The 25,382-nt window shown below is 39.7% G+C and overlaps 1 protein-coding gene across 10 annotated transcripts in view; it reads left to right on the top strand.

Moving 5' to 3' along the window:
* Positions 1 to 25,382, top strand: part of TERB2 (telomere repeat binding bouquet formation protein 2) — a 240,773-nt gene that overhangs the window by 141,930 nt on the left and 73,461 nt on the right. For 2 of the 10 annotated variants that reach the window (XM_043919106.1, XM_043919098.1), the window contains one exon: positions 7,706 to 7,725. The exons of the other annotated variants lie outside the window; for them this stretch is intronic. The gene's annotated coding sequence lies outside the window, so the exon portion shown is untranslated. Of the gene's footprint in view, positions 1 to 7,705; positions 7,726 to 25,382 lie in introns of those variants that run through there. 10 annotated transcript variants of the gene reach the window in all.

The following is a 25,382-nucleotide window of genomic DNA, read 5'->3' as shown; positions in this document are numbered from 1 at the left end:
AGGTGGAAGGAAGAGGGGTAAAGTGCAGTCCTCTTAATAATGCCTGCTAGCCTGCTTTTGGAGAAGGAAATGGCAGCCCACTGCAGTATTCTTGCCTGGGAAATCCTTGGACAGAGGAGCCTGGCAGAGTATATAATCCATTGGGTCTCAGAGAGTAAGACACGACTTAGCGACTAAACAGCAGCCTGCCTTAGGCAGAGCCGGGCATAGGGGAGAAGCTGTAACCTTGAATGACAATTTTGACAATTATATGGTACTAAACAGGGTCTATCAGTTTCTAAGCTCAGTTTTTATAACTTGAAAATGACTAAAATCATAATAAAGGTTCGGGGCACTATCACCAAAGAATAACTTTAAAGAGCAGCAGTGAACAGAAATTTGCTTTACAGGTTCTGCTTGTTCGGGGTAATGGTTACTGTTGTTTTTCTAATAAGAAAAATATCAGTGAAAACAAATTTTTATAAGAAGAATGTGCCCATTGAGACATTTGTTGGGGGTAAAACACTGCCTTTAGGGCCAGGCAGATCTGTGCTTGAGTCAAACCAAAACCTTGTTAGCACTGACATGAGGTGAGTAAACCAGTTTTTTAGGTTAATTTCTGTCATTTACTTTTCATAAAAGGGGTAGCATCATCTGCTTTCTAGTGTTTTCCAAAGAGATTTTGGTCTATAGCAAAATTCATGGTACACATAGGTGCTCACAAATATTACTAGTGCTCTTTCCTCTCTGAAGCAGATGTTTCCTATAACTTTAAATGTTCTTACTCCCCTTCACATATGTTTTACTTCCTCTAAATGTACTTCCTTTAGCATACCAAATAGATTAGAGGATTTAAATGACTACTGGATACTACTATCAAGAATGTAAGAAGTGTGAGCTTTTAATATAGCTAAAAATTCAGTTTTGAATTGAATTGTGAAAACTTTTCAGAAACAGTGAAATGTAGTTTTACTTACGTGTTAATTTTTAGTGAGGAAGCATGAAGTAGGGATCTAGAGAAAAGGTAGACGCAGGTGGAGAATTGTTTTCATTACTGTTCTTGGAGCTTTCTTTGGGGGGGTGCAGGCAGTGCACTGACTTAGTTGCTCCTTGGCATGTGGGATCTTCCCAGGTCAGGTGTTGAACCCATGTCTCCTGTATTGGCAGGCGGATTCTTTACCACTGAACCACCAGGGAAGCCCACGGTTTGGTTTTCATAAAGGAGAAAGAAGCCTTCTTACCCCAGGGAAAACACTTTGTAAAAACCAGTACCATTCTAGTGTTCCTATTTTCTCAAAACATGCATCAGTGTTTTCTTTTTCTGGAAAGCTAGTTTAGTTTTTTATTTGATTGATACTGTTTAAAATGTTCTTGGTGTTTTGTCATTTCTTCTTTCTGGATGTTCTTATACTCTAGCATTCAAATTTTGTACTTTTAAACTTAAAGTTTTTTTAGTTATTTTTAGGAATACAGGCACCTCTTAAATGTCTCAAAAAGCTGATTTATGTCACTTTTAATTTCATAAGATCTTTACAGTCTGCATCTCAGAGTTACATTTGTAACATAGTTAAGATGTGTTTATTTATAGGAATGGCTTTAAATTAGGAAGGAAGTTATAGTTAGCATTGTATTTGAGTCCAGAATATTCTTTATAATTCATTCAAGCATCTTAGGTTGCAGCCTGCAGAAATTGACAGGGTAATTTGGATGGAAAAGGAATGTATTGGGAGGCTGGCAAGTAACTCACAAAACTGGCAGAGAGACTAGGAATGCAGCCTCAAAAAACATGAGCAGTCGTGAAAGGAGGGCGAGCCCCAGGAAAGCCCAGCCCAGCCCAGGTGATCGTCTGGTTGGGACGCTGGCTCTGGGCTCTTGCTGCTGCCAGTGATTCCTCAGGTGCCCCTCTCTGGATCGATCAGTCAGAAGCCATGGGGGTGGAGGTGCAGTGTTGTGGGCTGGCCTTCCATGACCTACCTACACACTTGTGCTCCTGTGACTCTCCGAGGTCCTTGACCTGGCACATTTAACATGAATGGAACTCTTGCTTTTTTTTGTTGACCTCAGTGGTAAAGAATCCGCCTGCCAATGCAGGAGACACAGGTTTGATCCCTGATTTGGGAAGATCCCCTGGAGGTGGAAATGGCAACCCATTCCAGTATTCTTGCTTGGGAAATCCCATGGATAGAGGAGCCTGGTGGGCTATAGTGCGTGGGGTCCCAAAGAGTTGGACACGACTGGGCAGCTGGGCATGCACGCACCTGCTCCTTCCCACCCAGGCAGGTGGTCTGAGAAGTTGTTCTGTAGTTTGGATTTTTCTGTTTTATGTCTCCTTATACATAGATTGAGGTACAGCATATTTGACAAGTATTTTACAGAGGATAGTATTGAGAATGTCCCCATGTGTCACATCAGAAGGCATACCAATGATTGTCACATTTCTTGGTGATACTGAGTTTGATCCCTCATTTGAAGTGATGCTTACCAGCCTTTTCTGTTTGTTTTTTCAGTCTAAAATACGTACATAAAAATTATTGATGATATGAAAGTATTAATTATGGCAAATAATTATTGTGTTGCAATGATGCATTCATTTGGTTTGTGGATATTAACCTGTTAAATCATTTAAGGAGTTTAAGTCTAGACAATAAAGATAGCACAGTACTAGCTGTTTTTTTCTCTGCATAGGTTGGAGAAGTTTTATTTCATTGATTTGTCTTCTTGTGTTTATACTAATGTTTGAGAGTAACACTCAGATGCAGTGCTGTGAGCACTCTGAGCATGTCCCACAGAATGGTGTGTGTACATGTTTAGATGTATAGACTCATTTCAGGCCTTGACTCATAGATGTATAGACTCATTTCAGGCTATGGCAGTTCCTCTTTACTGCATAATGGGCAACACGAGGTAATATACTGTGTATGCCAAAATGTGGAAATAGTGATTATTTTCCACTTGTATATCTCTGCAAAGCCTCTTGAAATTAGGAAAAGCAGAATTCCATTAAGAAAGTACCAGCTGTTTTGAGAAATTAAGCTGTATGATGTGATGCTTTTGTATTTGTGTGTATTGATGTTTTGTATCTGTTAAATCCGTTAGATATCATATGGCTACTTTCATTCCTAAGAGAAAAACTGTAAGATATGTAAGGTTTTGTTTTTTTTTTCTTGAAAGAGAAGATACAGAAAAAAAAATCAATTTTATCTTAGGATGTGTAGCATGTTTGGACAGTGTTTTAAACATAAAGCTTTAAGACACACACACACTTTGGTCATTAAAGACTAATTTTTAGAGTAGTGCATTTTTTCCCATTGTTCTTTGTTTATTCCAGTTTTATTGAGAAATAGTTGTCATACATCACTGCATAAGTTTAAAGCATACTCCATAATGATTTGACTTCCATATATTGTGAAATAATTCCAATAAAAGGTATGTGTCCTTTTTTGATATGTTTCCCCCTTGTAAGTTCAGACTTGAATAGTCAATATCTGAAATTAACTAGACTCTGCAATAAGTGGAAATAAAAGACAATTAAAGTTTAAACATGCATAGCAAATAGGATAATAATTGTTGAAAAAATTGGTGTAGTGTTTGTTATTTAGTGTGACTGAAAAATCTTATCTATTCTGTTCCCACAGATAGATGTGCCTTGATGTTGCCTCAGTCTCAGTTTAACAAAGCTTTTTCTTAAGGACTTTTACATTAATCTATTCTGTGCCCCTTGTTAGGAATCAGGTGGATAGCGTTTAAAATGCTTCTTTTAGACACAGTTGTATAGAACAGTCTTTTGGACTCTGTGGGAGAAGGTGAGGGTGGGATGATCTGAGAGAATAGCACTGAAACATGTATATTATCATATGTGCAATAGATCGCCAGTCCAGGTTTGATGCATGAGACAGGGCGCTCAGGGCATCTAAAAAATATCTTCGAAAGTTGTTAGTGGTGGTAGTGTTTTTAAACATAAAAGGCAAAATCAAAGGTCAGCACTTCTCTAGCTTTCTCTAACACTGTCCTCTAGGCATAATTCAATTACTTCTTCATCTGTTTTCCTAAAGTATTTTATCCACAGAACTCTAGCGTAGCATTGTACTTAATTACACTGTATGGTCGCAATTTATTTACCTGCCTTCACAGACTGTGAGCTTCTTGAGGACAGGTCTTATATTACTCAGTATATACTCTGCCTTGCATGTGACAATCTGGCTTTTCTAATCTTTGTCAAATTGCCATTGCTGAACAGGTTAGCATTATTTTTTAAAGAAGATTGTGTGACAAGGCATTTTTTAATGATTTTGAAGAAATCTACGGTTTGATGGCTTCTTAGACAGTTGTGAAGTAATATTACATGTCAGGCATACAGTATCTCTTCTGAGTGGCTATCTGCTTGCTGCAATTGAATTATTCTGTTAGCTTGGAAGAACCAATATCTATAAAACCATGGTGCCCACTTGAGAGTGTTCTATTTAACATCTTTTTTATTAATTTAAATAGGGGAAATAACAGATTTTTCTAAATGTTACTAGTTAGCCCATTACTTTTTTTTTTTTTTTTTAATGGCCTCTCCTTATGTCTCATTTTCCTAAAGAAATCTTTTTGGCAGAACAGCCAATCTTATGAGGCCATAACTCTAAATAAGTCGCATTTACTCAGGTCCCCTTAAATCATGTATCATGTTTGCTTAATTCACTCACTCGGCCAGCATTTACGCGTTGGAGGCTGCAGTGTGCCAGGCATCGTGCTTAGTGCAGGAGATACAATAACAGTGAACAGGGGTTCAGTCCTGGAAAAGAGCCAGACATTACCACTAGTGATGTGATGTGTCATGGGGCCCATGAAAAAGGATTCTTGTGGAATTGTCTCTAAATTTCTATTGCAATTGTGATCTGTAACAGTGATGTAGTATGGGCAGAATTGTTAAGGACTTGTTAGTTTGTACATATGCAGGTATCATTTCCACAGGAAGTCATTAGCCTCTTTCAGGATAAAGACTGGCTTATTTCTTCATATCTCAAGCACCGCTGGGGACACAATAAAGATTGAATCGACAAACAAAAACTCTCTAACCTCTGTTGCTGCTTAAAGTCTTTGGGCCTTGAAAACTGCAAGAACGGCAGTGACCACATCTCTGCAGAGGGAGTGCTCTTGGCCTAATGTTGACAGGTTAAGATTGGGGAAAAGAGCCAGACCGTAGAATAAGTGCCCCTCGAACTTTATTTCTGGGTCGCTCAATTTCATGAATACATATTATAGTCCTTTCTATAGATGAAGAAATTGAAACTTTGGGAGATTTAAGATTCTTGCTTCAAGTTTAAAAGCTGAGATTTTCTTTCTGTCAAATTACCTTACGTGTGGATCTGTATTTTTGTCGGGAAGATGATTAAATGTTTGGTTTGGTCATAGAACTCTCTGGAATTAGCAGAGCACGGTGTGATGTCCCAGGCACAGACCTTCTCTCTGAAGCTCACAGGCCCAGCATGATCAGGTCTTTAGTCCTGGCTTGGTTCACGGCATGCTGCAGCAGCCCACGCTGAATGGCACACTGGCTTATGTTGTTTGTAAGCAACACAAATTACCTTTTACAACAGCCAGAATTTGTCAGTTACTTCATTTAATCTTTAATGTTATGTAAGGATTAAGCAATTTTAAGAGTGAGTTGTGTACATTTGATTTTATTAGTGGTTCCTAGTTTTATTTTGCATAGATTGTTTTTTTTTTTCATTCTATGGAATAAAGCTTTTTAAAAAAATTGCATAGATGACTCAGTATAACTCTGTATTTTGAAATTTGTGGTATTGCAGTTCAGACCCAGAAGTTTGAGAACACGCTGTACTTAAATACATACTTTTGTAGAGCATTATCTCAATATTTAGCACTCTGGGAATATTGCTGCTAAACAGTTGATTATGTTGTATATTTCCAACAGTAGGAAAAATGGCTAGAGAAAATTAAGAAGTGGACTTAGCTTTGGGACTTTGGATTTTCCAATGGTGGACTTGTCTCTGATTCTGTTACTGTGAAGTGTGGTTTTCAGAGGTACTCAGTGAACAGCCAGTTGTAGAAAGGGACATGAGTGGATGGACGTTGTGTTCTTTGCTTCTGAAAGGCTATTTTCTTTTGTTAGTGTAGGTCAGCCCTTTTGGTGTTTGTGTGTTTTTACATGGGTTAGATCTATAGTGTTTGCTGCAGTTGAAAGTGTGAAATCCCAGGCCTCCCCTCCCCCTTGTGGTATAGCTTGCAATATGGAGTATCATTTTTATGCCTTGGCCAAACTGTCATACTTGTAGGTCTGGGTCAGCTTCCAGCATTTCACCCATTGCCTTCTCAGTGTCATAAGACACACCCGTGAGTTCTTTCAATGAGAATTTTTTTTTGCTGGCATCACTTCCTGTGGGACATCTTTGTCCTTTTCTTCACGACCACTTTCCTCACTCACGTTGATAGGTTTGTCTCGACAGAGTTCCTCTGACTACATATTTAGTCTCCTTCATGGCGACAAGTGTCAGCATTCTTGGAGTCAGCTATTTTTTTCTGTAACCCCACTTATGTTCTATTACAGTTTGACTTCCGACATTACCACTTCTGTTTCTTTACTGTAATTTTATCTTTGTTGGCAAGTCCTCTTGTTTGGCTGTCCGTTTTTGTAAAATGTCCCACGGGTTTGTCGCTGGGGGACAAGGAGGAAACACACCTCTGTGCTTTACGGTCTGTGTGTGACCTGGACAGCAGACGTTCACAGTGACTGATCACTGATGGGCTGTGAGAGGGGTTGTCATCGGGCACTAATGATGTAAAAATGGGTACAAAGTTATGAAACTAGACATATAAAACATTCTGTTTTCACTGTCTTCATTTCTCATTACATTTTAAAAAGGCAGCCAGATGTTTTAGAAAACATGTATTTGTGGGTATGGTTTATACAGTAATAACAGCAGCACCAGCTTACACTTACATGCTACTTGTATGTCAGGGGCTGTTCTAAGTGCTAAGCATATATTCATTTACTCCTCACAGTAACCCGTTGAAGTAGGTATTACTGTTTGTTATCCCCTCTCGAGGTAAACAGACAGTCAGAGAGAGATTAACTTGTCTGGAGCTAAGCCTGACAGTCTGGCTCCAGAGTTCCTGCTTTATATGTTATGCTTTGTAAACCAACTCTAGTTCATAAACTGTTGGCAATCTGCAGAGAATTGGGATTTGTATTTTGTAAGTCTTTTTAAAACTTTTTTTTTCTTTTTTTTAGCCGTCTTCTTCTTCTTCTTCTTTTTTTTTTTTAACTCTAGCATGTTAGTATTCTGGATTTTTTCCCTTTCCACCATAATGGGTGGAAAATTTAAAAATGAAACAGCTGTCCTTCACCACAGAGAGCTTGAAAAATCTCAGTAGGCTATGCAGGAAATCATGTTCAGTACTCTAGAAATGACCTGTATTCAAAGAATGTGTCTTGGTCTTCATAACAGGATTAGCTGATGAATGTGCATGTATATTATATCTATCTGAAGAATTTTTCTGAATTGAGTAACTTCTGACTCTGATTATTCTAATGGAGAAAAGAGGGGTTTTTACTGTAGACACCTTAGAAGGAGGCAAGGCTTATCTCAAAAACTTCTGCTATTTTCAAAGTGGAGCAGGTTCCTGAAAGAGTAGTAAATTGTACCATTCACCTTTGTGCTCTGCGTGTAGATTTGTTGTTTTAACACTGATAGGAGAAAACATGCTTGTTTCCTATCAGCATAAGCGCGACATGCAGACCAAGAATCCACACAGTCATTTTACCTGAACCATCTTATAATGTGCTTCAACACTTCATATATGAAAGATAAATAAGTTATAAGTTGTTAATAAGCGTAAAGTGAAAGTTCATGAAGTCACCTCTGATTAAGGTCTAGGAAGCTGCTTTGTTCCTTCCCTATACAGTCTCCCTGCTGCCCCCTAAGGGAAAATATTTTTCCTGAATTATGTGTTTATCACTTTTATAGCTTAAAAAAAAATCACAATTGTCTGTGTCTCTAAATAATACGTATTTTAATTATGCTGTTTTTGAGCTATGTGAAAATCATTATGTAGTCTTAAGACTTCTGATGAGTTCATCGTTTCTGAAATTTCATCCATATCCTTCTCGATGACTACAGCTTCTTTGTACTGCTCTGTAAATTTTCATTGTGTGAAAAAGCTACAGTGTATTCATTTTCCTATCACTGAACATGTAGGTTGTTTGCAGTGTTTTGTTATTTTTTTTCCTTTGTAACAAATAGTGCTTCTCTATACAAGAGTTTCTCTAGGTATATACCTGAGAGTAGGATTGTTCACTTTAACAAGATAATGTCAAATGTTTCCTAAAGTGATTGATAATCACTTAATCATCACCTAAAGTGGTTGTTAATTGATAATCCCACATTCTGGGTATCTGAGAGTACCTGTTGATAAACATTTTTGTCAAACTCTTGTTAAAGCTCTTTATTTTTACTAATCACATGGGTGTAAAATGATATTTCATGCAGCTTTAGCTTATAAACGTCAAGACTGAGGATTTAACTTTTGTGTTTCTTTTTATTGAAACCCCACTTTATGACTGTGGTCCATTGTTTCATTGATTTATTTGTCTTGCTCTTACTGAGTTTAGCAGTTCTTTGTATATTAGATACTGATCCTTTCTCTGTTATATATGTCATCAATAGCTTTCTGTAGCTTAGTGGTTTGTATATTCAGTTTCTTTAAAGTGTCAATAAGCAGAAATTTTTTGATGCTAATAGAATAAAATTTATCAGGCTTTTCATTTGTGGTTAATACTTCCAATATTTTATCTATATTGAGCTCTCCTTCCCTCCCTCGGGGCTTCCCTGCTGGCTCAGGCGGTAAAGCCTCCCGCCTGCCGTGCGGGAGACCCGGGCTTGGTCCCTGGGTCGGGAAGGGCCGTGCTGGAGACCCGGGCTCGGTCCCTGGGTCGGGAAGGCGGTGCAGGAGACCCGGGCTCGGTCCCTGGGTCGGGAAGGGCCGTGCTGGAGACCCGGGCTCGGTCCCTGGGTCGGGAAGGCGGTGCAGGAGACCCGGGCTCGGTCCCTGGGTCGGGAAGGGCCGTGCTGGAGACCCGGGCTCTGTCCCTGGGTCGGGAAGGTGGTGCAGGAGACCCGGGCTCCGTCCCTGGGTCGGGAAGGCGGTGCAGGAGACCTGGACTCCGTCCCTGGGTCGGGAAGGGCCGTGCGGGAGACCCGGGCTCCGTCCCTGGGTCGGGAAGGGCGGTGCGGGAGACCCGGGCTCCGTCCCTGGGTGGGGAAGGGCCGTGCGGGAGACCCGGGCTCCGTTCCTGGGTCGGGAAGATCCCCTGGAGAAGGAAACAGCAGCCCACTCCAGTCTTCTTGCCTGGAGAATTCCATGAACGGAGGAGCCTGGTAGGCTAGAGTCCACGGGATCTTAGAGCCGGACACGACTGAGCGTTTTCATTTCACTTCCCTACCTTGGGATTATAAAGAACCACTTTTGTATTTTCTTTTAAAATTTGAGGTTTTTCCTTTCAAATTAAAGTCTTTAATCCCATGAGAATTGATTTATCTGTGGTATAGGATAGGGATTTGACTTTCTTTATGAACAGTTAATTACCCTGGCTCCATTTATGCCACAATCTCTCCCCAGTGATCTGCAGGGCAGTCCCTCAGGATTTGCTTCCTCTTCATAAAGGTCCGTATGTATTCCTGGACTGTGCATTCTGCTTTTCGGCAATGCTTTCATTTGCCAGTTTGTCTTTGTGTTAACTCCATTCTGTCTTAATTACTGTTGTTTCATTTTATATCTTGATGTCTGATTGAGCAGGTTGTCTTGTTTTGAGTCCTTGAGCATTTTGACTGTTTTTTGATTTTTGCTTTTTTATGTAAAGTTTAGCATGAACGTATTAAGTTTTATAAAAGAATACTTTGGGGATTTGGGTTGGAAATGCATTGAATATTAACGTGGATTTTAGAAAGGATTGACATTTCTTACAGTATTGTCTTCTTATCTGTGAACATGTCTTTACATTTTTTTATGGCTTTCTTAAAGTTTTATGATTGTTTTTCATGCAGAAATTACAAAGCTTTTGTTAGGTTTATTCCTAGTTACTGATTGCTTTTTGTTATTGTGAACTGTGTCTGTGGGGAAAATTCTCTTTTGTTCTTTTTACTGGAAAATAGAAATGCAGTTGAGATTTTCATGTTGATTAAAATATTGTTACCTTGCCAAACTCATGAATTGTTTTTTCCTTAAAAATTTTTTAACCTTTAATCTCTTTCTCTTATAAAGTTGGCTAGGACCTGCATACAGTGTTGAGTAGAAGTATTGATCGTGGACTTGTTTGTCTCATTTTGATTCTAAAGGGAATGTTTTAAGAGTTCTTCATTAAGGACTATTTATTATAGGCTTTGGTAAGGGTAGATATCTTTTATTCTTCTATTCTTTGCTAAGGTTTTTTTTTTTTTTTTTTAATCACAAGTATAGCTTCATGAAAAGCTCTTTGTGCATCTTTGACCTGATCATATGTCAGTCCTTTTTGCTTACATCTGTTAATGTGGTGAAAAACAGTTCTAGGTTTTCTGACCCAACTTTGCTTTTCTGAGATGAGCCAAATTTTTTTTTTTTTTAACTTTTTAGTTCAGAGTAGGGCTAGGAGTGGAAGGAGGGGTGGTAGTGGGAGGTGATGAAGCAGGGAAAAAGCTAGAAAGGATGGTCATTTCAGTGCTAATACAATCACTGATTATTTTGGAGCCTGTATATTCTTAGGAGGCTGTGTAATGAAATGAATAGATATTTATTTGATCTTTTCCAAAATTGTCCATGGGGAAAATGTATTTTCTTTATATATAGAGTTGTAATTTTTTATTTTGCCTGTTATTTTCACTCTTCTTATTTATAATTTCTTTAAAGTTTAATCATGTGTGTAAATTTTATGATGAATTTTGAATATATGAAGTAGAGTAATGAGCCACAGTAAAAATTCCTATCTTTTCTTTGAAACAAACATTTATTTTAAAGAATTTGAGGTTTTGCAACTGCAAAATAGGTTATGTATTTGTTTTACAGAATGTACTTAAGCCTGTAGAATCTTTAGGTTGGCATGATCACAGTACCTGTTGTCCACAAATGCATCTTATAGTATGTTTATTGCTGTGTGTTTCAAAGCATACCTGAGTTTAGGTCTTAGAGAAATCCCATTGTAGAAAGTCCAGTAATCAGGGCTTGGTGATGACAGCAGCCAGGAGATCAGTGAGAAGGTTCTGGACAACATTCCCAAAGCCTAGTGATACCATCTTTATGAAGCTACTGCCTCAGGCTTTCCAGTTATGCTGCTGTGGTTTATTCTTTAAGGAATCATCGTAATTTTACAGAGGATGTTAATGGGAAGGTAACATTGGGTTCCCCAGAAAGTTTGTTCATGTTTTTCCATACGGTATTACAGGAAAACTCGAATGAACTTTTTGGCCAACCCAATATTTACTTTACAGAAAGTCACAATTACACAGAGGAATATTATAACTGGTACTGCTTGAACAGTTTCCTGAAAAATAATTTACCAACTCATTCCCTGCCTCCCTTCCCGTCTCCCTTTCTTGTGACTCTGGGCAAGCTACTTCACCCTTTAAAGCCTCATCAAGGAAAAGAGGCAAATAATTTTAATCTGATTAGATTGTTAGTCTTCAGTGAAATAAATCATGCACGGTGTGTCTCAAACACAGTAAGTGCGTATGAAATGGCAGCCTAGTAGATCGTTTTTGAAGACAGTGTCTAACTTTATCATATGCATTTATTATATACAGTGTCTGAACTAGGAGTTCAAAAGTGACAGTGATCCTCTTAAAAATAAGTAAGGCCTTGATAGAAAAACGAGAAAGGACTAGTTTTACAAATGCAGAGTAAAAAGAGTCGACGTTATTTAGTAGCTCACTAAAAACACTGTGAAAGAAGGCACCATATTGTATGTGCATGTGCAGAAACACACCGTAGTGCACACCTTTTACTTTTCAAACAGTGAAGTTCATGTCCAGGAGGCATGGTTCTGATGGCATTATAGATTGAGATGTATCTTTGTAAAGCATTTTGGCATTAGGTATCAAGACCTCTACATATCATAAAACATTTTAACTTACATCAACAAAGATTTGTGTTGGGTGTAGCCAGGATAATTCTTCAGATTGTCCTCTGCAGAGAGGGGCCACATCTGTATGTCAGGCACAGCACAGGAATGCCACCTTTGGGGCCATGGGTGGGTTTGGGGATCGGGGTCTTCCCACCACACTGGAGCAGTGGTCCCCTCAGATTGTCCTCTGCAGAGAGGGGCCACATCTGTATGTCAGGCACAGCACAGGAATGCCACCTTTGGGGTCATGGGTGGGTTTGGGGATCAGGGTCTTCTCGCCACACTGGAGCAGCGGTCCCCGGTGTATAAGCGCAGCAGCGCTGGAGGCGTGCCTGGACTTGGGTGCTGAGGCTCCATGGCCACACCAGTGCACGCAGCAGTGTCTCGTTCTGTAAGGACTTTTTTTTTTTTAATTTATTTTTTTCCAGTGGGTTTTGTCATACATTGATATGAATCAGCCATGGATTTACATGTATTCCCAATCCCGATCCCCCCTCCCACCTCCCTCTCCACCCGATTCCTCTGGGTCTTCCCAGTGCACCAGGCCAGAGCACTTGTCTCATGCATCCCACCTGGGCTGGTGATCTGTTTCACCATAGATAGTATACATGCTGTTCTTTTGAAATATCCCACCCTCACATTCTCCCACAAAGTTCAAAAGTCTGTTCTGTATTTCTGTGTCTCTTTTTCTGTTTTGCATATAGGGTTATCGTTATCACCTTTCTAAATTCCATATATATGTGTTAGTATGCTGTAATGTTCTTTATCTTTCTGGCTTACTTCACTCTGTATAATGGGCTCCAGCTTCATCCATCTCATTAGGACTGGTTCAAATGAATTCTTTTTAATGGCTGAGTAATATTCCATGGTGTATATGTACCACAGCTTCCTTATCCATTCATCTGCTGATGGGCATCTAGGTTGCTTCCATGTCCTGGCTATTATAAACAGTGCTGCTATGAACATTGGGGTGCACGTGTCTCTTTCAGATCTGGTTTCCTCAGTGTGTATGCCCAGAAGTGGGATTGCTGGGTCATATGGCAGTTCTATTTCCAGTTTTTTAAGAAATCTCCACACTGTTTTCCATAGCGGCTGTACTAGTTTGCATTCCCACCAACAGTGTAAGAGGGTTCCCTTTTCTCCACACCCTCTCCAGCATTTATTGCTTGTAGACTTTTGGATAGCAGCCATCCTGACTGGCGTGTAATGGTACCTCATTGTGGTTTTGATTTGCATTTCTCTAATAATGAGTGATGTTGAGCATCTTTTCATGTGTTTGTTAGCCATCTGTATGTCTTCTTTGGAGAAATGTCTGTTTAGTTCTTTGGCCCATTTTTTGATTGGGTCATTTATTTTTCTGGAATTGAGCTGCAGGAGTTGCTTGTATATTTTTGAGATTAATCCTTTGTCTGTTGCTTCATTTGCTATTATTTTCTCCCAATCTGAGGGCTGTCTTTTCACCTTACTTATAGTTTCCTTTGTAGTGCAAAAGCTTTTAAGTTTCATTAGGTCCCATTTGTTTAGTTTTGCTTTTATTTCCAATATTCTGGGAGGTGGGTCATAGAGGATCTTGCTGTGATTTATGTCGGAGAGTGTTTTGCCTATGTTCTCCTCTAGGAGTTTTATAGTTTCTGGTCTTACATTTAGATCTTTAATCCATTTTGAGTTTATTTTTGTGTATGGTGTTAGAAAGTGTTCTAGTTTCATTCTTTTACAAGTGGTTGACCAGTTTTCCCAGCACCACTTGTTAAAGAGGTTGTCTTTTTTCCATTGTATATCCTTGCCTCCTTTGTCAAAGATAAGGTGTCCATAGGTTCGTGGATTTATCTCTGGGCTTTCTATTCTGTTCCATTGATCTATATTTCTGTCTTTGTGCCAGTACCATACTGTCTTGATGACTGTGGCTTTGTAGTATAGTCTGAAGTCAGGCAGGTTGATTCCTCCAGTTCCATTCTTCTTTCTCAAGATTATTTTGGCTATTCGAGGTTTTTTGTATTTCCATACAAATTGTGAAATTCTTTGGTCTAGTTCTGTGAAAAATACAGTTGGTAGCTTGATAGGGATTGCATTGAATCTATAGACTGCTTTGGGTAGAATAGCCATTTTGACAATATTGATTCTTCCAATCCATGAACACGGTATGTTTCTCCATCTGTTTGTGTCCTCTTTGATTTCTTTCATCAGTGTTTTATAGTTTTCTATGTATAGGTCCTTTGTTTCTTTAGGTAGATATACTCCTAAGTATTTTATTCTTTTTGTTGCAATGGTGAATGGTATTGTTTCCTTAATTTCTCTTTCTGTTTTTTCATTGTTAGTATATAGGAATGCAAGGGATTTCTGTGTGTTAATTTTATATCCTGCAACTTTACTATATTCGTTGATTAGCTCTAGTAATTTTCTGGTAGCGTCTTTAGGGTTTTCTATATAGAGGATCATGTCATCTGCAAACAGTGAGAGTTTTACTTCTTCTTTTCCTATCTGGATTCCTTTTACTTCTTTTTCTGCTCTGATTGCTGTGGCCAGAACTTCCAACACTATGTTGAATAGTAGTGGTGAGAGTGGGCACCCTTGTCTTGTTCCTGATTTCAGGGGAAATGCCTTCAATTTTTCACCATTGAGGGTGATGCTTGCTGTGGGTTTGTCGTATATAGCTTTTATTATGTTGAGGTATGTTCCTTCTATTCCTGCTTTTTGGAGAGTTTTAATCATAAATGAGTGTTGAATTTTGTCAAAGGCTTTCTCTGCATCTATTGAGATAATCATATGGTTTTTATCTTTCAATTTGTTAATGTGGTGTATTACATTGATTGATTTGCGGATATTAAAGAATCCTTGCATTCCTGGGATAAAGCCCACTTGGTCATGGTGTATGATTTTTTTAATATGTTGTTGGATTCTGTTTGCTAGAATTTTGTTAAGGATTTTTGCATCTGTGTTCATCAGTGATATTGGCCTGTAGTTTTCTTTTTTTGTGGCATCTTTGTCTGGTTTTGGAATTAGGGTGATGGTGGCCTCATAGAATGAGTTTGGAAGCTTACCTTCATCTGCAATTTTCTGGAAGAGTTTGAGTAAGATAGGTGTTGGGGTCCCTTAATGGACCGGAATCTGGAGGTACGGAGTCGACGATAAGAAAGTGAAAGAGAGAAAGAGGCCGATGTCCCTTGGTTTACGCAGAGGACCAATAAAGTCCTTGACACAGGACTTGCATCGCTCACGAAGGCACCAGGCGCCCTCTCGAGGGGGTCTTAGAAGCCCGGGCAGAAAAGTGAGCACGACGGGTCTCCACGCTCCAGAGAGTCAGCCAGAAAAGGAGAGAGAGAGAGAGAAAGACAAAAAAAGACCCGGGGACCCAAGCTCTGATGGAGCAAAGGTGCTTTAATGATTTTTCTATGAGTATATATAGGCTGCAGTACAAGAAACTTCTTTCGGGAATGATAGAGATCAGAAAACCAAATGTACAGCAAACGTTACCAAGGAAACATGGGCTAAAAGTAGTCACAAGGTCAGAAGACAATCTCTATCTCAAGAAAGGGGAAGGAGACTAAGCTGTTTTGTCCTAAGGAGAATGTTTACTAAAGGAGACTCATGCTTGCCTCACACAATGACCTCAGTCCCTGGGAGCAGCGTGCTGTTCCGCTTGAAGAGGGACAAAGGACTCATGAGAGACAGCACGTAGGAATCCTCCCGTTAAACATTCCCTGACAGATAGGTGTTAGCTCCTCTCTAAATTTTTGGTAGAATTCAGCTGTGAAGCCATCTGGTCCTGGGCTTTTGTTTGCTGGAAGATTTTTGATGACAGTTTCGATTTCCTTGCTTGTGATGGGTCTGTTAAGATCTTCTATTTCTTCCTGGTTCAGTTTTGGAAAGTTATACTTTTCTAAGAATTTGTCCATTTCATCCAAGTTGTCCATTTTATTGGCATAGAGCTGCTGGTAGTAGTCTCTTATGATCCTTTGTATTTCAGTGTTGTCTGTTGTGATCTCTCCATTTTCATTTCTAATTTTGTTAATTTGGTTTTTCTCTCTTTGTTTCTTAATGAGTCTTGCTAATGGTTTGTCAATTTTGTTTATTTTTTCAAAAAACCAGCTTTTAGCTTTGTTGATTTTTGCTATGGTCTCTTTAGTTTCTTTTGCATTTATTTCTGCCCTGATTTTTAAGATTTCTTTCCTTCTGCTAACTCTGGGGTTCTTCATTTCTTCCTTCTCTAATTGCTTTAGGTGTAGAGTTAGGTTATTTATTTGGTTTTTTTCTTGTTTCTTGATGTAAGCCTGTAATGCTATGAACCTTCCCCTTAGCACTGCTTTTACAGTGTCCCATAGGTTTTGGGTTGTTGTGTTTTCATTTTCATTCATTTCTATACATATTTTGATTTCTTTTTTGATTTCTTCTATGATTTGTTGGTTATTCAGAAGCGTGTTATTTAGCCTCCATATGTTTGAAGTTTTAACAATTTTTTTCCTGTAATTGAGATCTAATCTTACTGCACTGTGGTCAGAAAAGATGACTGGAATGATTTCAATTTTTTTAAATTTTCCAAGACCAGATTTATGGCCCAGGATGTGATCTATTCTGGAGAAGGTTCCGTGTGCACTTGAGAAAAAGGTGAAGTTGATTGTTTTGGGGTGAAATGTCCTATAGATATCAATTAGGTCTAGCTGGTCCATTGTGTCATTTAAGGTTTGTGTTTCCTTGTTAATTTTCTGTTTAGTTGATCTATCCGTAGTTGTGAGTGGGGTATTAAAGTCTCCCACTATTATTGTGTTACTATTAATTTCCTCTTTCATACTCGTTAGCGTTTGCCGTACATATTGCGGTGCTCCTATGTTGGGTGCATATATATTTATAATTGTTATATCCTCTTCTTGGATTTATCCTTTGATCATTATGTAGTGTCCTTCTTTGTCTCTTTTCACATCCTTTATTTGAAAGTCTATTTTATCTGATATGAGTATTGCGACTCCTGCTTTCTTTTGGTCTCCGTTTGCATGAAATATTTTTTTCCAGCCCTTCACTTTTAGTCTGTATGTGTCTCTTGTTTTGAGGTGGGTCTCTTGTAGACAGCATATATAGGGGTCTTGTTTTTGTATCCATTCAGCCAATCTTTGTCTTTTGGTTGGGGCATTCAACCCATTTACATTTAGGGTAATTATTGATAGGTGTGGTCCCGTTGCCATTTACTTTGTTGTTTTGGGTTCACGTTTATACAACCTTTCTGTATTTCCTGTCTAGAGAAGATCCTTTAGCATTTGTTGAAGAGCTGGTTTGGTGGTGCTGAATTCTCTCAGCTTTTGCTTATCTGTAAAGCTTTTGAATTCTCCTTCATATCTGAATGAGATCCTTGCTGGGTACAGTAATCTAGGTTGTAGGTTATTCTCTTTCATTACTTTCAGTACGTCCTGCCATTCCCTTCTGGCCTGGAGGGTTTCTATTGATAGATCAGCTGTTATCCTTATGGGAATCCCTTTGTGCGTTATTTGTTGTTTTTCCCTTGCTGCTTTTAATATTTGTTCTTTGTGTTTGATCTTTGTTAATTTGATTAATATGTGTCTTGGGGTGTTTCGCCTTGGGTTTATCCTGTTTGGGACTCTCTGGGTTTCTTGGATTTGGGTGGCTATTTCCTTCCCCATTTTAGGGAAGTTTTCAGCTATTATCTCCTCGAGTATTTTCTCATGGCCTTTCTTTTTGTCTTCTTCTTCTGGAACTCCTATGATTCGAATGTTGGGGCGTTTCACAGTGTCCCAGAGGTCCCTGAGGTTGTCCTCATTTCTTTTGATCCTTTTTTCTTTTTTCCTCTCTGCTTCATTTATTTCCACCATTTTATCTTCTACCTCACTTATCCTATCTTCTGCCTCCCTTATTCTACTCTTGGTTCCCTCCAAAGTGTTTTTGATCTCATTCATTGCATTATTCATTTTTAATTGACTCTTTTTTATTTCTTCTAGGTCTTTATTAAACAGTTCTTGAATCTTTTCAATCTTTGTTTCCAGGCTATTTATCTGTAACTCCATTTTGTTTTCAATATTTTGGATCATTTTTATTATCATTATTCTAAATTCTTTTTCAGGTAGATTCCCTATCTCCTCCTCTTTTGTTTGACTTGGTGGGCATTTTTCATGTTCCTTTACCTGTTGGGTATTTCTTTGCCTTTTCATCTTGTTTAGATTGCTGTATCTGGAGTGGGCTTTCTGTATTCTGGAGGTCTGTGGTTCCTTTTTATTGTGGAGGATTAACCCAGTGGGTGGGGTTAGACGATTGGCTTGTCAAGATTTCCTGGTTAGGGGAGCTTGTGTCAGTGTTCTGGTGCGTGGAACTTGATTTCTTCTCTTTGGAGAGCAATGGAGTGCCCAGTAATGAGTTTTGAGATGGGTCTATGTGTTAGGTGTGTCCTTGGGCAGCCTGTATGTTGATGTTCAGGGCTATGTTCCTGCGTTGCTGGAGAATTTGCGTGGTATGTCTTGCTCTAAAACTTATTGGCTCTTGGGTGGTGGTTGGTTTCAGTGTAGGTATGGAGGCTTTTGGACGGTCACTTATTACTTAAAGTTCCATGTAGTCAGGAGTTTTCTGGTGTTCTCAGGTTTTGGGCTTAAGTCTCCTGCCTCTGGATTTCAGTTTTATTCTTCCTGTAGTCTCAGGACTTCTCCAACTATACAGCCCTGATAAGAAAACTTCTAGGTTAATGGCTAAAAGATTCTCCCCCGTTAGGGACACCCAGAGAGGTTCACAGAGTTACATGAAGAAGAGGAGAGGGAGGAGGGAGATAGAGATGAACAGGAGGAGAAAAAGGGGGACTCAAGAGGAGAGAGACAGATCTACGCAGCTGTCTGTTCCCAGAGTGTTCTCCGTAGCCCAGTCACCTACAAGGATTCACAGAATTGGATTGGGAAGAGAAGGGGAAAGGAGGAAATAGAGGTGTTCTGAGGTAGAAAACAGAGAGTCAAGATTGGGAGAGAATAATCTTCGGTTTAAAAATAGGGCTTCTCTTCTTTTTTTTTTTTTGTAAGGTTATAGTGTATTGAAAATGAAAATTAAGGAGTAGTAGAGGAGTACTAGAGGACTTTAAAAGAAATAAGAGAAAAAGAAAAATAGAAAATAGAAGAGAAAAAGGAAAGAAAAAAAAGAAAAAAAAAGAAAGAAAAAGAAAAAAAAAAAAAGAAAGAAAAAAGAAAAAAAAAAAATTTTTTTTTTCCCCCTAATTAAAAAATCGTAAAAGTCTGTGGAAATGAAAGTTAAGGAGTAATGGGGGAGTAATAGGGGATTTTAAAGGAAAACAAAAGAGAAGAAAGAAAAAAGAAAAAAAAGAAAAAATTAAAAAATTAAAAAAAAAAAAAAAAGAGAAAAAAGTAAAATTATATCTAGGAGTTTCTCTGGAGCTGTTGCGGTCAGTGTGGGTTCGGCTCAGTTTCAGATAGCTCCTCGTTCCAGCTTACGCTTCTCGATATCTACAGGCCCCTCCGGTGTAGTCAGCGTTTCCTAGAGGGATTTTAATCTGTTGCACCAGTCCCTTCTGAAGCGGTTCCCTTTGTTTATTTGGCTTCTGTTTGCCGGTCTCTTCAGAGCCTCATTTCCGCCCTGACACAGGCGGGCGGAGGTGGACTCTTACTCAGGTAGCTAGTTCCGTCGCTCTGCGGGGCAGGGAGGGCCTTGCGCTGTGGGGACAGGCTTGCGCCGCGGGGATGGGCTGGGGCTGCCGGGAGGGGCTGACGCTGCTTTCTCCGTCTGCGCTGCTCAGGCTCCCGGCCGGTCTATATGGAGCGCGCCCCGCGCTGCGCGAGGTTCCAGCCCTCGGGTGTTCCACAAAAGCGCGGAAGGAAAAGCTGCGCCCCCTCTCTGTGCCTTCCCCGTCAGAGCGGTGCAGGCAGCCAGGGGCTTGGTGGGCGCACTATCCCCAGGTGTGGCGCACTCACTCCCTTCCGCGGACCCAGTCTCAGTTTCCGCTGGCGCCAGTCGGGCGTGCGCGCCTTCCGCCCTCCGCGTCCCCAGCCCCAGTCCCCGCCCGCGCCGGTCGGGTGCCTGCGGCCTGTGTCTCGCCGTGACCTTCCCCTCCCCGCTGCCTCCGGCGGGGCTGGGCCGGTCCGCAGCCTGCGAGCTCCTCTCTGGACCCTCTCGGTCTCTTTGTTCTGCGAACGGCCGGCAGTGTGTTCGGCGGTTAATTTACTCTCTCTATTTTGGTCTCCCACAGTTCAAGTTGGAAACTCACAGAAGTTCCCTCCGATTGTCCTCAGGGCACTCCGGCCGGACCCTACCCCAAGCAATGCCGCCTAAGAGCTCCCGGGAGGGATCTCCGTCCTTAGCTCTTTTGTCTCACTTTTTATCTTTTATATTTTGTCCTACCTCCTTTTGAAGACAATGGGCTGCTTTTCTGGGCGCCTGATGACCTCAGCTAGCGATCCGAAGTTGTTTTGCAAAGTTTGCTCTGCATTCAGTTATTCTTTTGATGAATTTGTAGGAGAGAAAGTGGTCTCCCCGTCCTACTCCTCCGCCATCTTGGCTCCTCCCCCTCTGTAAGGACTTAAACTCGTCTCTGTCTGGTCTATGTAGGCTGAGAAGGTTGTATCTTAGTTTAGTGTGGAACTACTTCACCACAGTTTATTAAGTTTTCTTTCTTCACTGCCCTGTGATGATTATACATTCCTCCCATGGAATGTTCTTTTTATACCTTATACCTTCTTTTTCTTCTTGCCCAGATTGTATTCATTTTCCAAAATCTGCTTCAGCTACCAGAGCTCCATAGCGTCATAAAATCTTTCCTAATACCTGATTTCCAGGCTCTACTCCTAGCTGGAATTCCGTGATTGCTGCAGCACTCTGTGTAGCTATTTCTCATGATACTCATTTTCACCTTAAATATTTTAATTGCTATACTCAGACTAGACATTTTTAGAGTGCACAATCTTTTTCATCATAGTATCTCCTAGGGTATCTCTTTTAGTGGTATATACATAAACAGACTTTGTGATAAATACTTGGTGTTGGGTTTTTTCTTTTTTAAACATGTATATACAGTTGGACCTATTCTAATTTCTGATTTCTTCCCCTCACTGTATATCTAACCCAGGGCCAAAAAATTTTAATTTTTGATGAGTAGGATGGATCCATCTCACCTGTTATTCTGTCTCTCAGAAAATTTTTATAGACTTGCATGTTTCCTTTTTCTCAAATAGACACAGAATACCTTGTCAAGTTCTCAGATTTAAAACTTATCAGATATTTGTTGGAATTATGTCATAATGCACTTTTCGTAATATTGTCTGATCTGTGAGTATAATCAGTAGGCCCTTTATTTCAAGTGCTCTTTTCTAAGATAGCTTTTTAAATTGCTCTGTGTATATTAAGGGGAACTTAAAAAAATTGAATTCAGTTATGTTTTATCATATACCCAAGTGGAGGAGAACTGCAACCTAGGTGGAAAAGGTTGAACTTTTCCATGGGGTTATTTCAACACCATTTATTAATGCAGTTAGATTTATGTACCATCATTTGAAATACTGCAAAGCTGTAAATGTGGCTGACAGTGCTCTGAAGTCATAACTCTTCTATTTTATGTTTTGTTGGAGGCAAAGAAATTGGTTTGTAGATAAAAGATCCTGGATTGTCTAATTTACATATCATCTAATATTCACTACTTATGACTTGACGTTTGATTTCAAAGGGTGAAAACAATTACAGGTGTTTTATTATTTCATGATTTACTAAGAATTAAACAGAATCAACAGAGCTTTTCCCCCATGGTGTTATGTAAGTGGCACTGGTTTTTCTTCTGTGGTTTATGCAAGTGGCCAGCCAAGCCACTTGTTTTATTTCTGGGTGGCTGCAGTAGGTCTTAGGGAAGGAAGTTTTCGTTTGGCAGGAAAAGCAGAACTGTGTTTATTCATTCCATTTGTAGTAGCGTTGATCCACGAGGAGCTTGTGAGAAAAACCAGAGTGGTTAGGCTTTGAACAAAAGTAGCTCCTGTTCATCTCTTATCTGATCGAGGAAAGTATAACAACAGATTAAGGATTAATAGTATAGCAGCAATTAGAAACAGTACAAAGTTCTGAAGCAGAAGCTGCAAACTGATGGTTCATCAACCAAATACAGCCCTCAGACTCTTTATTTTGGCCTACTGAATGTTTCCAAAACTTAACTCAATTACTTCATAACATCTCAAAATGGTTTTATATGAGTACCTAGCAGTGGATCACCTGCCTTTTTAGCCTGACATGTTAGTAGCTGTGGCAATCTATAGACGAGGCCCCAGTTAGCACTTCTGACATGATCTCAGCATCTCACTTTGCACCACCTGTTCTGGAGGCTCTTGAATACAAAAGTAATAGTAGATCTAATAATGTTAATGCAGCTCAGCCTTCGACAGTGAGTGGATAGGAGGTAGAATAGAAAGCATGAAGATTTTAGGTAGTGAGAGTTGTAGTTGAAAAGGGATATGTGAGAAAGAGTAATTGCAGAGAAATCCAAGGTTTTTAACTGAGCAACTGTAAGGATAGAAGTGTCATCAAATGATGGGGGAGACTGCGGGGTCTGTCAGGCATGGGCAGTGAGATGAGTTCAGTTTTGAACATGTTAAGTTTGAGCTATCTGTTAAAACATCCTAGTGGAGATACTGAGTAGGGAATGCTGTGAAAGTGCAGAGATGGAGAAGTGTCTGGACTGGATAAATAAATTTGAGCAAGTTTTAGATTTTGCTAAATTTAGACTCAGAGAGTTATGAGATAGGATGAAGTCACAAGGAGAGCGGAGGACTTGCAACTGAGTCCTGGGACATGTCAGCATTCAGGGATTTCAAAAAAGTTCAGCACAGGAGATGAAGAGGGAGCATCCAGTGGGGTGGGACAGAAAGGAAAGGAGGTGTGGTGTCCTGAAGGACAAGTGTCTAGACATGTTTTCACCTCCTAAAGCAGAGCCCAAGACAGGGACTCTTCAGACAGGTGATTTCTTGGGGGAAGTGTTAATGAGAAACACAAGTTGGAGAACTGGGGCAAGTGAAACAGAAAAGGAAAGTCAATCTAAGGGAGTATTATTGACCTGGTCACTTCTGTGAGCATTTGGGCTTGATCTTGAAGAAACCCCCTGAGAAGATATGAAGAATACGCCTATTGGTGGGAGGAGGAGGGTGTTTGTCTACCAGACTTCATCTCACCAATGGCCAGTGATTGCCCAGGCTCTTGGTATTAACACCTTCATACTTCCAGGTTCATTATGACTCAGGATGGCCTAAGAGTTCCTGTAGGCGTCTCTTATTGCAAAGCCTCTGAGCAGGAAGTGAGCCCCACCAGTGCAGCAAGCCGCTAAGGGGAGGTGCCTCAGCTGGAGTAAAAACGAGAGGCGGGGCGGGAGGGTGTCCTGTGCAGCCCACCATTAGGTGCTTGCCATTTAGTTCCACCTACTACTAAGCTTTCAAGATGGTGGCTGACCACAGTTTCTACATTAGACTTACGACAGAAGGAATGACGTTCTTTAGTTCAGTCAACTACTAAGTTTAGATTGTCCTCACCTTCAGCCAGCCACCTTCAACAGGCTGAGACATTTTCCTGGTGGAGTGACCCAGACTTTTCCTCCCCAAGGGATCAGCGCCTGTGGTTACTTTATGCTTTCTGGGCTGTGTTCCGATAGTTGTCCATTTATGGTTGTCAGTGGGCATGGCAGCCTCAGTCCCATCCCCTGGGTTCTCTGTACACTGTCTCTTGTGTAGGAGCTGCCATGAGTCCTCATGGTGAGGGGTCAGCTTACAGGACCCTCTCCCATTATTCTCCTGTTGGTTACTGCTTCAGAATTCTTCTTGCATCTCCTGACAGAAGTGCCTTCCCTTCTTCCCTAGAATCAGAAATTTTAATTCAGTGGACCCTAAGGTTGCCAATCTACTGTTCATCTTTTGGTTCCTATATCTGTATAATTTTCTTTCTTTTTTTCTTATTTTTTTTTTACTCTATCAGAGATAGCACCACATTTCTACCTTGGGAAGAGTGTGTCAGATCATGTACCACTGGGAGAACTGTGCCCAATTCCCTCAAGATGCTGCCAATTTTTTATACATAGGAAGTTTTGTTAAATTTCTTAATCTCGGACTCTTGGGTTGTACCAGATAAATAGGGAAAGAAATCTCATAAAAGTGGTTAGTTACATTAGTCAAATGTTTCCCTTCATTCTATGTGAATTCAGCTAGTCATATGGCTATAGTTGTTCTTAGTTGCAAAGTTAAATTCATTCTGAAAACTTTATTTCACCTAAAATTATTTAATAAGGCTTTGAAATAGGAAAACCAGTCCTTGAGAGGACTTTGTGGTTCAGTGAGTTTAGCCAAATGTGCCTCTGGCATAATTGTCATGGAATATAAGGATCTTAGTACTTGTAGTAAAACTGATTTTCTAATACATTGAAACTGAACTTAAATTGTGATAAGAATATAGAAACATGCCTCTTTTGATAATTTTACATGAATAAGGAGGAATTGCTAGTTTTTTCTCTTATCATCTGAGTAAAGAATTTCTTTATTTTTTTTCTCTTGTTACCTCCTGCTTCATAAGCTCTGATGAGAACTGAGTACTTGGTACACCTGTTTGTCTTTGAATATCTTGATGGTGACAACTAGGGTATATCACTTACTGATATTTCTCAGGGCTTAAGATAACGCCTTAGTAAGTCCTCCATAAAGAGTTGTTGAGTTAACCCAAGAGGGGAAGGATATGGCTTATACATGTGATATATGATAGCATTGATGAACTTAGTGGTTAAAGTTAGTTTTAATAAAATTAAACCTTGTTTTAAAAATAATGTTATAGACTGTCTTCCTTTTTCCTTTCTTTAAACAGATAGGAGGGACACGAACAGAATCACCAGCACTGGCTGAAGGTAAATATGTCTTTGGGGGAAATGATTATTCAAATACATGTGAAAAGTTATGGTTTAAATGAAAAGTGATATCTGCTAAACATAATTTAAGAAAAATGTCCTGTGCATATTATTGAACTGCTAAAAATGTCTCTAGGAAATACCCTATATTGTTTAGTTTCTGTCTTAGAATGGGAAGTAATGTAGATTAATTGGAACTTTTTTTTTTTTACAGCTTCCTTTCGATAGGAGAGGTATGTGTTTTTCCTTGAATTCCTTTCTAAGTCATTTTAGCTATCACCAGTATAGTTGAGTAGGAAAAGTCCAAGCCATAGTTTTAGTAGTTAGAAATAAAATGTATGTGTATATTTTGAAGCTAGCTAGAAGGAAAGACATTTTTACATATTTTCTTAATATAAGAATTCTACCTATAATGGATTTTGGTCCTTTTATAAGATGGTGAAAGTAAAGAACGCAACAGCA

Source organism: Cervus elaphus, chromosome 12, assembly GCF_910594005.1.
Source record: "Cervus elaphus chromosome 12, mCerEla1.1, whole genome shotgun sequence".
In the NCBI taxonomy this organism is placed as follows: Eukaryota; Metazoa; Chordata; class Mammalia; order Artiodactyla; family Cervidae; genus Cervus; species Cervus elaphus.
Note: the sequence above shows the minus strand (reverse complement) of the source record. Positions and strands in the feature narration are given on the sequence as shown.